The sequence below is a fragment of the Curcuma longa genome, chromosome 15 (assembly GCF_044706935.1).
Source record: "Curcuma longa cultivar G26 ecotype Majalengka, Jawa Barat chromosome 15, ITB_CL_G26_1.1, whole genome shotgun sequence".
Classification (NCBI taxonomy): domain Eukaryota; kingdom Viridiplantae; phylum Streptophyta; class Magnoliopsida; order Zingiberales; family Zingiberaceae; genus Curcuma; species Curcuma longa.
Window position 1 is genome coordinate 10,098,080 of NC_133875.1, and position 16,056 is coordinate 10,114,135.

Consider the following 16,056-nt stretch of genomic DNA (forward strand, 5'->3'; position numbering starts at 1 on the left):
CAGGCGCATGATATAGACTCACCACTAATCAAAAGTTGTTGCAGATACAATATGAGATTTTTTTCTCTGTTGGCTCCCACTCAGCTGTAGCATAGTGCCTAGTAGGATGATTTGCAAGGGAGACTCACGGTGTAAGATAAGGCGTATATATTCTTTAGACAATCATGTGTAGAAAGCTTGGGTTATCGCACCATATCGAATCTAAGTTTTGATGTATGACCAAGTTTAGAGTTAGTCTTGTGTTGTACTGATAAATATTATCAAGTGTGCAAGTGCAAGTTATTTGACAAGAGGTGTAGTATTAGTTGAGTACTAAGTAATGATTAAGTTCTAGTGGGATTAGACAACTGAAGTTCTGGTTGGGAATCAGATAGAGGCAAAGTCCTAGCGGGGCTAGACGGTGGAAGACTTAGTTAAGACTTAGGCAAGGAAATCTCAGTTGGGAACTAGGTGAATCAAGTCAAAGGGAAGTCAGTTGGAAGACAATGGAACTTTCAAAGAGAATTATTGGTGTTAGGAGCACCATGTCTGATAAGGAAACTTAGAACCGGATCGCCTTGAAATTCAATTTTAGGGAAGGATATTGACGCCACACTCAAGAAAGATAAGAAGGTGAGTGATAAGTCATAGGATTTTTTTTATCGCCACAAGTTGCCTTGATAAGATCAGATTTAGTTCTTTGCCTAAGAACAAGGAAGCCCTCACAATAGAGAAAACTCAGATTTCATTCAAACTCTCCTTTTGCCATACAAAGTTCTCCTATTTATAGACTTAGTAGAGGGCTGAAACATTGAATTTCTACTACACTTCCCACTAAGCATTTAATATCCACTAAGACCTACTAAGCACTAATTATGTGCCACTATCATGCAATCATGCATGAGACATTTATTTTCCACTAGTGCAGCCACTAATCCTATTAATAGCTTAGGGACTCTCAAAAAGACATTAAAACCTCACAAAAAATATTAAAAGTCACTTCAGAAAAATTCCCCAAAAATACATACGAAAATTGGCCACTTGTAGCCCTTGAATGTATCTTTGATCATGCAAATTTGGGCCTTCAAGTTCTGTCTTCATGTTGGCTCAATTTCACTTTCAAGTTGAAGGAATGTGATCCACTTGGTTGTTGCCTCCATTGTGCATTGATCCTCCTTTTCCTTGAGCTCCATTATTAAGTCTTCCAAAGCTTGCTTCATTCTCTTAGTCTTGGACCTTGCCAAGGTCTTCCAATTCCCTTCAATGCCTCTTCCTCCTTGGTTTTGTCTTAAGCTTGTAACCCCTCCTTGGCTCACATCATTCCCTCCTTCTTTAGGTGAATTCGTCCTCGAATTTATATCTTCATCACCTACATCAAAAGGACACAAATCAGCCACATTAAATGTTGCACTAACACCATACTCACCGGGCAAGTCAATTTTGTAAGCATTGTCATTAATTCTTTCCAACACTTGGAATGGTCCATCTCCTCTCGGTGGAAGCTTTGATTTCCTTTGGGTAGCAAACCTTTCCTTCCTCATATGAACCCACACCCAATCACCGGGTTCAAGGACAACTCTTTTTCTCCCTTTATTGGCTCTATTTGCATATTGTTCCATTTTCTTCTCAATTTGAGCTTTAACTTGCTCATGAAGCTTCTTCACATATTCTACCTTGGTTTTTCCACCCTTGTGAACTAAAGAAGAAGTGTTAGGTAAAGGAAGCAAATCAAGAGGTCTTAGTGGATTGAACCCATCAACAATCTCAAAAGGAGAAAATTGAGTAGTAGCATGGACAACCCTATTATAAGTAAATTCAACATGGGGTAAACATTCTTCCCAAGACTTAATGTTCTTCTTAATAATTGCTCTAAGAAGAGTAGAAAGGGTCATATTTACCACCTCAGTTTGGCCGTCAGTTTGAGGGTGGCATGTGGTGGAGAAAAGAAGCTTTGTTCCCAGCTTGTTCCATAAGGTCCTCCAAAAATGGCTTAAGAATTTGGTGTTACGATCTGAAACAATGCTTCTAGGCATCCCATGAAGTCTTACCACCTCTTTGAAAAACAAATTTGCCATATGAGTTGCATCATCCACTTTGTGGCGAGGTATGAAGTGCATCATCTTGGAAAATCTATCAACTACTTCAAAAATAGAGTCCTTACCTTTTTGAGTCCTAAAACAAAATCCATAGACAAGTCAGTCCAAGGGAAATTAGGAATAGGCAAAGGAGTGTAAAGTCCATGAGGTGATACCTTAGATTTTGTTTTTCTACACACAATGCACCTTTCACAAAATTTCTGCACATCATGCTTCATGTGTGGCCAATGAAAATATTCATGCAGCATTTCTAAGGTCTTTTGAACCCCAAAGTGTCCCATTAACCCCCCTCATATGCTTCCCTAACTAGCAATTCACGCATGGATCCTCTAGGCACACAAAGTCTATTATTCTTAAACAAGTAGTTATCATGCCTAACAAACCCATTTTGTGATTTCTTTTCACACGCAGGATATAATTGGGAAAATTCATTATCATGTACATACAATTCCTTGATATGTTCAAAGTCAAGCAATTTAGTTTCAAGTGTAGCAAGCAAATTATACCTTTTTGAAAGTGCATCTGCTACAACATTTACCTTTCCTTGCTTATGCTTAATCACATAAGGAAATTGTTCAAGAAATTCAACCCATTTGGCATGTCTTTTGTTGAGCTTTCCTTGCCCTTTCAAATACTTCAAAGATTTATGATCACTATGAATAACAAATTCTTTAGGCAAAAGATAATGCTGCCATGTTTACAAAGCTCTAACAAGTGCATACAATTCTATATCATAAGTGAAATAGTTGAGAGTGGCGCCACTTAATTTCTCACTAAAATATGCAATGGGATGACTTTCTTGAACTAAAACAACCCCAATATCCACATGAGATGCATCACATTCAATTTCAAATGATTTGGAAAAATCAAGCAAAGCAAGAATGAGTGCATGTGTGAGTTTGTCCTTAAGTGCTTGAAATGCATTTTCTTGATTCTCCCCCCATTTAAAACCCATATTTTTCTTAACAATTTCATTTAGGGGTACTGCTAATGTGCTGAAATCCTTCACAACTCTTCTATAGAATCTTGCCAACCCATGGAAGCTCCTAACCTCACTCACAGTTTTAGGAGTTAGCCAACCTCTAATGGCCGTAACTTTCTCTTCATCAACCTGCACTCCTTTAGAACTTATAACAAAATCAAGAAAAACCACATGATCAGTGCAAAAAGAATACTTTCCCAAGTTAGCATATAGTATCTCCTTTCTAAGGACATGCAAGACAGATTGGAGATGTGCAACATGCTCAACAAAACTCTTGGAATATACCAAAATATTATCAAAGTATACAACCACAAATTTTCCAAGAAATTCTTGTAAGACATGGTTCATAAGCCTCATTAAAGTACTTGGTGCATTAGTTAACCCAAAAGACATTACCAACCATTCATACAATCCATATTTAGTTTTGAAAGCTGTTTTCTATTCATCCCCTTCCCTTATCCTAATTTGATGATACCCACTTTTTAAATCAATTTTAGAAAAGAAGCAAGCACCATGCAATTCATCAAGCAAATCATCGAGTCTAGGGATAGGATGTCTATATCGAATTGTGATGTTGTTGATTGCTCGATAGTCAGTGTGCATCCTCCATGATCCATCCTTTTTAGGCACCAAAATTATAGGTACAGCACAAGGACTTAAGCTCTCTCTAACCCATCCTTTTTGCAATAACTCCACTTGATTTTGTATCTCCTTTGTTTCATGAGGGTTGCTCCTATAGGCTGGCCTATTGGGTAGAGAAGCACCATGAATAAGGTCTATTTGGTGTTCTATTCCCCTCATTGGTGGCAAACTGTGAGGTACTTCTTTGGGAAACACATCCTTAAAATCCTGCAAAATAACAACAACATTACTAGGCAAGGAGTTAGTATTAGATTCCAAGCAAGTTTCTTTGCACAAAAGAAGAAATATAGGCTGACTTGTCAAATAAGCTCTCTTCACCTCACTTTCTCTTGCAAACAAATTTTCAATTTTTTTTCTCTTTTTCTTTTCCTCATTCTCTCTTTTTTTCTTCATTCTCTTTTTTGAATTTTGTCCTCAAAATCAAATATTTTCTTTTTCACACCCTCTTTCTCTTCCTTAAGCTCTTTCTCTTCTTTTTCTCTTTTCTCTCTCATTTTTATTTGATCCTCACAAACCTCCCTAGGTGATAATGGTACAAGTGTGACTTTGTGAGAATTGTGAACAAAAGAGAACTTGTTGGAGAATCCATCATAGTGAACTCGCCTATCAAACTGCCAAGGTCTTCCAAGAAGAATGTGACTTGCCTCCATAGGCACAATATCACATAGAACTTGATCTTCATATTTGCCAATGGAGAAATTAATCAACACTTGCTGATTCACTACCAATTCACCACTATTACTTAGCCATTGGAGTTTATATGGTCTTGCATGTGGTGTAGTCTTTAGGTTGAGTTTGGTGACCAACCTAGTGCTTGCCACATTGGTGCAACTCCCACCATCAATGATCATAGAGCATGTTTTACCTTGAATAAGGCAGCGAGTATGGAAAATATTTTCTCTTTGGTCCTCCTCATGCTCCTTGGCTTGACTTCCCAATAACCTCCTAACCACCAAGAGATCTCCATCTTGCGCATAGGCTGCTCCATCATTCTCCTCATCGCTTGAGGAAGTTGAATGAGAAGAAATTTCTTCACTGGAGATACTACCATTGTCCCTCACCATCATAGTCTTCTTAGTGCTTGTTACCTCCTTATAATTAGAAGAAGAACCCTCCTTCTTTGGCTTGTCCTTCCAACTTGAAGAGTAGTTTGAAGAAGATGATTTCTTCATAGTGTCCTTTCTCTTTAATTGTTGCTCCACTTTCATTGCTTGATGAACTAAGTCTTCAAGTTCCACATAATGTTGTAACTCCACAATGTCTCCAATATCTCGGTTTAGGCCATGGAGAAACCGAGCCATGGTTGCTTCCCTATCCTCCACAATATTGGCCTTAATCAAAGCCACCTCCATCTCCTTGTAATACTCATCCACACTCCTACTCCCTTGGGTGAGTCTTTGCAATTTGTTGTGCAATTCCCTGTGGTAGTGGGAAGGCACAAATCTCCTTCTCATCAAAGTCTTCATTTCATCCCAAGTGTTGATAGGATATTCTCCATACCTTCTTCTCTCTTTTTGCACTTGATCCCACCAAATTAAAGCATAATCGGTGAACTCAAGGGCAACCACCTTCACTTTCTTTGCATCATTGTAATTAATGGTGGCATGAGAAGATTTGTTCTATTTTCATCTCCCACTCGTGATATGTTTCGGGGTTATTCCTCCCTTGGAAGGAAGGTACCTTGACTTTCACACCTCTTAGATCATCCTCACGTCTATGGTCTCTACCTCCTCTTTCACGTCTTCTTCCCCCTTCACGCCTCCTTGGAGAACCCTCCTTCATGATTAGAATTGCCCCTAGGTTTGGAAACTCTTCCTCCTTCAAGTCGGTCCATTCTTTTGTGTAATCCTTCAAGTTGTCTTTGAAGCATTCTCTCAAAGTGTTGAGTAAGTGCCTCCATTTGAAGCCTATTAAGATCTCGCCTAGGGGAATTAGGTGATCTTTCCCCACTCATGCTTGCAACAAAAAAAAGATGACAAGGAAAATTACAAAAGAAATGTTAGAAGGACCTCACCACTCTACTCACGTGTTTGCACTCAAATTTATCCACTCAGCTTCCTTTATAAGCTCTTAAGAAAAGAACCTTATCAATGATTTTTCTCAAGACAGCAAGTAGACAATCAAGTGAGCAAGAAACCAACAAGAAAAATATGAGTAGAACAAGAGAAATAAACGGATAGAACAAAAAATTCAGCAACGATCAAGAGCAATGAAAGGAATATCTTTGAATTCAAATTTCACAAAGGAAGAATATTGAGTCTTTTTAATTCACAAATCCCTTTCTCCTTTTTTTTTTCTTTTTTTCTGAATTTTCTTACTCTTTTTTTTTCAATTAGAAACACAATGACTCTAGTAACACCTTTTTTTTTCAAATTTTCCTTTTTTTTCCAATTAGCAACACAATGACTCACAGAAATTGGTGACAAATAGAGATGGAGAATGAATAGATACCAATGGAATACTATGGATGAGAGATCAACAAAGATGAACAAGAATGAAAATGAATTTTTTTTTTGAATTGACAAACAAAACACAAACCTGAAAATCAAGGAGCTAAGGCTCTGATACCAAATTATAAGAAAACTTGGAACCGGATCGCCTTGAAATTCAGTTTTAGGGGAGGATATTGACGCCACACTCAAGAAAGATAAGAATGTGAGTGATAAGTGGGGGGGGGGGGGGGGGGGGGGGTTTTATTGCCACAAGTTGCCTTGATAAAATTAGATTTAGTTCTTTGCTTAAGAACTCGAAGGAAACTCTCACAATAGAGAAAACTCAGATTTCATTCAAACTCCCCTTTTGCCATACAAAGTTCTCCTATTTATAGACTTAGTAGAGGGCTGAAACATTGAATCTCTACTACACTTCCCGCTAAGCATTTAATATCCACTAAGACCCACTAAGCACTAATTATGTGCAACTATCATGTAATCATGCATGGGACATTTATTTTCCACTATTGCAACCACTAATCCTATTAATAGCTTAGGGACTCTCAAAAAGGCATTAAAACCCCACAAAAGACATTAAAAGTCACTTCAGAAAAATTTCCCAAAAATACATACGAAAATTGGCCACTTGTAGCCCTTGAATTTATCTTTGATCATGCAAATTTGGGCCTTCAAGTTCTGTCTTCATGTTGGCTCAATTTCACTTTCAAGTTGAAGGAATGTGATCCACTTGGTTGTTGCCTCCATTGTGCATTGATCCTCCTTTTCCTTGAGCTCCATTATTATGCCTTCCAAAGCTTGCTTCATTCTCTTAGTCTTGGACCTTGCCATGGGTCCTCCAATTCCCTTCAATGCCTCTTCCTCCTTGGTTTTGTCTTGTAAGCTTGTAACCCCTCCTTGGCTCACATCAATGTTGAACTTAAATTTTAATGTATGGCTAAATTTAAAGTTAGTCTTATGTTGTATTGATGAATATTATCTAGTGTGTAGGTGTTGACTACTTGACAAAAGGTGAAGAATTAGTTAGGAACTAGACAATGGCTAAGTCGTAGTGAGATTAGGCAATTAAAGTTTTGGTTGAGAATCAAGCAGAGGTAAAGTCTTAGCAGGGCTAGGTGGTTGAAGACCTGGTTGAGAGAATCAGAGAAGGAAATCCTAGTTGGGAACTAAGTGAATCAAGTCAAAGGGAAGTCAGCTAGAAGTTAAGGTCTTGGCAGTAAGTCTAAACAAGTCAACTGGAAGTTGAGTCTTGATAACTAAGTCTAGATAGGTTAGCTGGGAGCTAAACATCTAACTAAGGGTATGTACGAGTAATGTTCATATGTTAATCATACTCATTATGTGCAACAATTATAGGGAAGCATTTTTTGACGATTCGAAGTGAACGAAAGGGAGTTCGATGACTAGTTGGGAATAAGCCTCGATTGACGAAGTTGGAAGGTTCCAGGTGACCAAAACAAGTAGTGGGGTGGCGATCGAAGCGAGGAGCGGGGCGACCTTAACGTTCGGGTGATTGGAGATAACTTTTAAGCGATCGAAGATAACCAAATCCAACGATTTGGAAGAGCCTGTCAAGATTGGATTTGATCAAGTTCTAGGCGATCAGAGGACTTCTAGTTGATCGGAGACCGTAGACAACATTATCTATTAGATAAAAGTAACAGCCACATCAACATCTTCTAGGTGATCGGAAAGCTTCCAGTTGACAGGAATAATGTCATGTTAGCATCGATATGAGCTCTATGAAAGAAGGCTCGAGGATCTTGTTTAAGGCATCAATCTCACGACTAGTCTCTTTGTGCTCTTTGAAGATCTTCTTGTGCTCCGTGCTGATGCGTTGCTGCGCTCACGAACGCTAATGACTATCAGTAACCAAGGGCTTCTAATTGTAATCTATTTTTGGTATTGTACAATTATTCTTATACTTTGTGCTAAATAATTTTTTAGATTTTTTAAAAAGTTTTTCCACCTTTAGTGACTTTTTGGAAAGGAGGGATTTGAAATAAAAATCACAATTTTTTTAATCCTAGTCAATCTTTACTTGGCATTGTGCTCAATATTCTAATTAACTCTTGCATGCTCTTTATGATCAAAATCTAATTAAGTTTCTACATGCTTCTTGTGATTAAAATCTAATTAGGTTTTGTAAGCTTTTTGTGCTCAATATATTATTGTCTGTCGTATGCTTATTATGTTAAGTTTTGCATTTTAGCTTGATACTTGTTTGCATGATCGTTACATATATTTTGCTTGATCAAATTTGTGTTTAAGTTAGTTTCTTTTATTCTGTTGTATATTATTTGGTTTGGAATTTAAATTTATCACTCGTAAAATTATAAATGCTATTCACCCCCTCTAGCATGCAATTAGATCCTACAAGAATGACTTGAACGCTTTGAGGATTGTTTGAAAGAATTGATGCTGAGTCTTTGGCTTCGAGGCTTTTTTATAAGTATTTTTTGATTGACCGATCAGTCTTTTTTGGTCGACTAATAAAGATTTGATCCTACTAATCTAATATTCAAAATCAGCTTTTCAATTGACTAATCAGTAGGTTCGGTCAACTGATAAAGAAGAACTATGCCTTCTTTCCGTCCAAATTCACTTGCGGATCTAATAAACATCCTGCTCGATCCTTTTTTTTTCAGTCACCTGATCAACAAGATCAGTTGACCGATCATAATCTTTTCATCCAGGGTTAGATCACATCCAACTCGATCTACTAATCAAATCTAAGTTTGGTTGCCCTATCAACAGGTCCAGTCGATCGATCTTGCCTTCGATCTTATCTTCGACCATGTACCATGGTCCAATCATCTTATGTCATGTCAGCTTTGTTTACCACGTTAGATATTGATAAACCAAATCCACTTGTTCGGTCGCCCGAACCATCCGATCGATCAAAAATCTCATTTGGTCAACTGAAGGCTTGTTTCCTGCAAAACAGTTAGTACAATAGATACAAAACAAAGTTAGAGAATAAAATATGATCGTGCATGCTCTATTATTTTGATAGTTAAAAACTATTTGATCTCGACTTTGAACATATGTTGGTCTTTTAGTTGGATGGCATAGCAGTAGGATGACCCTTCTCTCAAGGTATAAGATTCTCCTACATCATTCATTTAGAAGGACCTCTCCTAAACTTATCTAAAGATAGAGTGATTCAGATCTCACTTGGTGAAGAGAATACCTTAAAATAATCTGAGAAGAAGATCAAAGAGACTGTATCCAAGACACTGGTGAGGGCATATATACCATCGATAATGTTCCCTCAGATATTGGTCAAAGCAAAGGACGATGAGAAATTTAGAAAATTCCTAGAGATGCTCATGACACTTTGCGCGAATATACCCCTACTTGATGTTTTGCAATAAATGTTGAAATTTGCAAAGTTCATGAAGGACATTCTTTTATATTGGAGGAAAGTAGAAGATTATAAGACAATTGCTTTTACAGAAAAATGTAGTGAGGTAATTCAGAATAAACTACCTCTGAAACTCGAGGATTCAGAAAGCTTTTCAATCCAATGCACAATGGGTAAGACTAAAATAAATAAGATTTTTTGTGACCTTGGCGCAAGCGTGAGTCTCATGCCTTCTTCAATTTGCAAGAAATTAGGGCCAGGAGATTTAAAGCTAACTATGACTTTGCAACTCACCGATCACTTTTTAAGATAGTCATTGGGTGTTCTAGAGGATTATACCAATAAAAGTAGGAAATTTCATAGTCTCTATTGATTTTATCGTTCTCGACATGGATAAGACCCTTAAAATCCTATCATATTGGAGAGACCTTTTATAGCTACCGTTGGGGCAATGATTGACATTAAAAATCATAAATTCTCCTTGACAGTAGGCAAGGACAAGATTGAGTTTAACTTATCTAAGGTCACCAACCTTTGCATGTTGAGGTTGTATGTTATAAGATTGACAACTTGCAAAGGAAAAAAGAAGCGAGCACCCCGTTTACATCCACTGAATGAACCATCGTAACTAAGCAATCATGAGGGAAAGCCTAAGGAAGAAGTTAGCGAGTACATTAATCCGACGCAAGCAAGAATGAGACTTGAGCTTTCTAATAGTTGTGTCAACAAAGGAAGAGAGCACACATCCCTCAAGACAAAAGCTCCAAGCTAGAGCCGAGATAGGGGTCTAACTTATGACCATAAATAAGCGCTTCTTAGGAGGCAATTTGTAACGCCCCCCTCTTTCTTATACTAATAGGGAGACGTTACGTACTTTAAACTTTCCTTAACTTTTACTCATTAGATAAAATAACTCAAATAATTTTTCTTTTTCTTCTGTTTAACATGCGGAAGCAAAAGAAATAAATAACTTTTTTAGACATAAAATAAATATTTATTTAATTTCTTGATCTTATTCCGCGGTTCCGTCGGCACCACACATCAAACACTTTTCCAGCTGCCTCCTCTTTCCTAAAACTTTTCCTTTTATTTATCTGCAATATGAGGAACGCAAACTATAAGCAATGCTTAGTAAGTACATCATTTAACTCACAAAAATCATAGAAAACTTCGTAATAACATATGCTATATGAAAGAAAATGCTGGTAAATGATATGGGGAAACTTATACTATATATAAGTGAAAATAGATAAACATCCTTCTTTAGGCCCAGCGAGGTATCAATGTAGACATCTCTTATATAGGCGAACCTTGTGCCTTGAATTCCTTTCCTTGTGGGCGAACCTTGTGCCCGGAATTCATTGTGGGCGAACCTTATGCCCTGGATTCCTTCCTTGTGGGCGAACCTTGTGCCCGGAATCCTTTATGCCTTGCATTTCTTATGGGCGAACCTTGTGCCCGATACCCGCTTCTTAAAAGTAAAATACCTTTCTTATACTTCTTATATCATGCAATTCTATCATTTACATATGCTTTAACAAAATCATGCATAGGCTTTAACAAAATCATGTTTAGGGAAAAACACAGAAAACAACGGAACTACTCATACTGCAGGTGAGAAATGCACTTACAATATCTTACTTCTTATATCATATGCAATTCTATCATTTACATATGCTTGAATAAAATCATGCATAGGCTTTAACAAAATCATGTTTAGGGGAAAACAACGGAACTACTCACTGCAGGTGAGAGATGAAAACAACGGAACTACTCATACTATAGGTGAGAGATGCACTTACCTCCTGCGCTAATTTTCCTACAATTCTTCCGTTAGAGAAGAAGATCTTCTCGGCGATCTTCCTATGTCTACGCGTTCTTCTCGCGGAGAAGAGCATCCTTGTAGAAGAAGTTCTCCGGAAACTTTCCTTGTGATCCTAGGGGACAGAATCCTCGTTTTTCGGGTTTGGGGCGCCAAGAGAGAGGAGAAAAGAGGGCGACGGCGTTCTGGGCGAGAGGTGAGGGAAAGGTTTTTCGAAGATAATCAAAACCCTCTCCTAAGCCTCCTATTTATATTAAGTGATTCCTATACCTAACTCGCCGATAAATAAAATTCGGTTCCTTCTTTTTCGGAACAGATCTGTTGGCTTTTTGGTTATTGGAGATATTTTAAGAGTTACAGATTCCTATATGTTGCGGGTTCAAATCTCGCCTCGGACACTTTCTTCCTATTTATTTTTGCTATTTTCGCTAATCCAAAAATTCTAGAAAAATATTCTAAAATTCTAGAAAAATCATAGAATATTTCTAAACTAATTTTCGGGATATTCTAAACTAATTTTCAAGAATTTTTGAGAAATTCCACCTCGGACTTAAGTAATTCCAAGACCTAATCTCGCCTATAAATAAAATTCAGTTCCTTCTAATTTTGAATAATTTGTTGGGCTCCCTTGGTTATTGGAGATATTTTTGGAGTTACAAATTTCTATAGGTTACGGGTTCAAATCCCTTCTTGGACATTTTCTTCCTATTTATTTTTGCTATTTTTACTAATTCAAAAATTCTAGAAAAATATTCTAAAATTTTGGAAAAATCATAGAATATTTCTAAAATTATTTTTGAGATTTTTCGGGCGTTACAATCTCCCATCCTTATAAAAGTTTCGTCCTCGAAACTTAGAACAACTCCGAGGTATTTTTAGCTCCTATCTTCTTCACGTTCCTGAGTTGTTTTTTCAAATTTTTGATTCCGTCAATAGCTACCTTAATTGGTTGATTGCATTAATAATTTCTTTAAAGTGAAATCTCATTTTAAATATTTGATTAATTCAGCCATTTACAAACTTGAAGAATCATTTTCTTCCTTAAGTCAACTTACAAAGAACCTTACTCTATCTTTATCTTTGCAAGTTGAAGTTAACTCAGCTCTTCTCTTAGTATTAACCTCATCTCGCTGAGATTGAGGTCATTATTCTGCTCAGTATTAGCACGTCTTTTAACCATCTCTTTCTATTCATACATGACAGGTAATACCCAAGTAAACTTTTATTCAATTAATACTTCATTATATTATATACGTATATATATGAACATGTCTAAGTCAAGAATTCTTCTTTTTCTATGCATAAGGGATGAATAAGGCCAAAGGTAAGGTGAACCTTGCATCCATTTAACATGTCTAACTTAATAATCATTCTTTAGGCTAATACTCATAAGCATGTTTAACCTAAAATCCTACTGATCATAAAAGAAAGTAAAGTCTAAGTATACATTCTTACTTGGAAGCGGCAGGATTGATGCTGATGTGAGTGTGGCGGAAGGACGGAACCTGCTCTGATACCATTTGTAACGCCCCCCTCTTTCTTATACTAATAGGGAGACGTTACGTACTTTAAACTTTCCTTAACTTTTACTCATTAGATAAAATAACTCAAATAACTTTTCTTTTTCTTCTGTTTAACATGCAGAAGCAAAAGAAATAAATAACTTTTTTAGACATAAAATAAATATTTATTTAATTTCTTGATCTTATTCCGCGGTTCCGTCGACACCACACATCAAACACTTTTCCAGCTGCCTCCTCTTTCCTAAAACTTTTCCTTTTATTTATCTGCAATATGAGGAACGCAAACTATAAGCAATGCTTAGTAAGTACATCATTTAACTCACAAAAATCATAGAAAACTTCGTAATAACATATGCTATATGAAAGAAAATGCTGGTAAATGATATGGGAAAACTTATACTATATATAAGTGAAAATAGATAAACATCCTTCTTTAGGCCCAGCGAGGTATCAATGTAGACATCTCTTATATAGGCGAACCTTGTGCCTTGAATTCCTTTCCTTGTGGGCGAACCTTGTGCCCGGAATTCATTGTGGGCGAACCTTATGCCCTGGATTCCTTCCTTGTGGGCGAACCTTGTGCCCGGAATCCTTTATGTCTTGCATTTCTTATGGGCGAACCTTGTGCCCGATACCCGCTTCTTAAAAGTAAAATACCTTTCTTATACTTCTTATATCATGCAATTCTATCATTTACATATGCTTTAACAAAATCATGCATAGGCTTTAACAAAATCATGTTTAGGGAAAAACACAGAAAACAACGGAACTACTCATACTGCAGGTGAGAAATGCACTTACAATATCTTACTTCTTATATCATATGCAATTCTATCATTTACATATGCTTGAATAAAATCATGCATAGGCTTTAACAAAATCATGTTTAGGGAAAAACACAGAAAACAACGGAACTACTCATACTGCAGGTGAGAGATGCACTTACAATATCTTACTTCTTATATCATATGCAATTCTATCATTTACATATGCTTGAATAAAATCATGCATAGGCTTTAACAAAATCATGTTTAGGGAAAAACACAGAAAACAACGGAACTACTCATACTGCAGGTGAGAGATGCACTTACCTCCTGCGCTAATTTTCCTACAATTCTTCCGTTAGAGAAGAAGATCTTCTCGGCGATCTTCCTATGTCTACGCGTTCTTCTCGCGGAGAAGAGCGTCCTTGTAGAAGAAGTTCTCCGGAAACTTTCCTTGTGATCCTAGGGGACAGAATCCTCGTTTTTCGGGTTTGGGGCGCCAAGAGAGAGGAGAAAAGAGGGCGACGGCGTTCTGGGCGAGAGGTGAGGGAAAGGTTTTTCGAAGATAATCAAAACCCTCTCCTAAGCCTCCTATTTATATTAAGTGATTCCTAGACCTAACTCGCCGATAAATAAAATTCGGTTCCTTCTTTTTCGGAACAGATCTGTTGGCTTTTTGGTTATTGGAGATATTTTAAGAGTTACAGATTCCTATATGTTGCGGGTTCAAATCTCGCCTCGGACACTTTCTTCCTATTTATTTTTGCTATTTCCGCTAATCTAAAAATTCCAGAAAAATATTCTAAAATTCTAGAAAAATCATAGAATATTTCTAAACTAATTTTCGGGATATTCTAAACTAATTTTCAAGAATTTTTGAGAAATCCCACCTCGGACTTAAGTAATTCCAAGACCTAATCTCGCCTATAAATAAAATTCAGTTCCTTCTAATTTTGAATAATTTGTTGGGCTCCCTTGGTTATTGGAGATATTTTAGGAGTTACAAATTTCTATAGGTTACGGGTTCAAATCCCTTCTTGGACATTTTCTTCCTATTTATTTTTGCTATTTTTACTAATTCAAAAATTCTAGAAAAATATTCTAAAATTTTGGAAAAATCATAGAATATTTCTAAAATTATTTTTGAGATTTTTCGAGCGTTACACAATTCAAATTTTCCTTTAGGTTTCAAGGGTTAAACAAATTCACGAACTCCCCGTAGCAAGAGCAATGAGCGTGAATTGTCAACAAAAAAAAGACTTAGAAGTTGGCATCCCCCTAGTGCCAGCCAGCATGCTCGTGCCATCACCCATAGAAATGTGCCACACCCCCCAGTAGGCATGCTCGTGCTCGACACTACAGACTCTAGCACAATTGTGCCGACCTAAGTGCAAGATGGCTTTGCTCAAATTTTGACATGGCCCACCATGCCTGTCCATGCCAAACAAAACACACAAAAGTTGACACGACCCCCCCCCCCCCACCCCAATGCTCCAAGGCACAACCATGTTGCATTCCGAAGAGGATTTTTAAACCCCCCTGTTGGTGGTGTCTTCCCTACTTCAAGCCATGCTCGTTATCTCCTATTTAAAATCTTCTCCTTCTTCACAGCAGAGATCAAGTGCTTGCAAGACCTTCCAATGTCCTTGATTCCATCTTCTTTCTCCTTCCCATCCCAAAAATCCCTTGCTTGAGTAACCCTTTCCCAACCCATCTTCAAATCCAAGCACTCTAGAGAAGAATCTCTCTTCTCTTCTTCCCCTTTCTTCTAAATCACTCTCTTGCTCCATCCTCAAGAGATGGATCTTCCTCCTCTTGCACTTTCCTTCCTGTTTCCCTTCCACTTCTTTCCTAACACTAACCCCTAGCTTGGATTATTCTAGTATATTTGTAGGAAATCAAGATGCTTAAGGAAAAGAAGCACGAAGATGCCTCAAGCTCGAAGGACAAGGGCAAGAGTAAGGCACGCAACGAGGGTAACGACAATCCTTACAGCATTATATTTCATAATAATGATCATAAATCTCGTTATGAAATCCTTGCTAGACATAAGATTGTGAGCACTAAGTTATAGATGATTATATTTTAGAGACCATGAGGATTTAGGACGATATGTATTGGATGATTAGAAGGATCGGGTGGGATGATTTGATTTTTAGAACTCAACAATCTAGACAATGCATGCTTATGATGTTTTATTTATCGCATTTGAAATTCCTATCATGTTATATATATTTTATGTTTTCCGCTGCGAAATTTGGGATTTTCGTTTGTGATATTAAGTATGAATGAATGATAAGATAAACCGTAGCGTCCGTCAAGGCTCTGATAAGGGTGGGTGTTACAAAAACATCCCACCGACCCTAGAGTTATCCTTTTAATTTCGATAGAGGCGCTAACATCTTAATGGGTGAGGGAAGTTTTGAAGGGA

The 16,056-nt window shown here is 37.3% G+C and overlaps 1 pseudogene; it reads right to left on the reverse strand.

The window, feature by feature from the left end:
• Positions 1-2,772: 2,772 nt before the first annotated feature.
• Positions 2,773-5,481, reverse strand: LOC141845963 (uncharacterized; annotated as a pseudogene).
• Between the last annotated feature and the right edge of the window lie 10,575 nt (positions 5,482-16,056).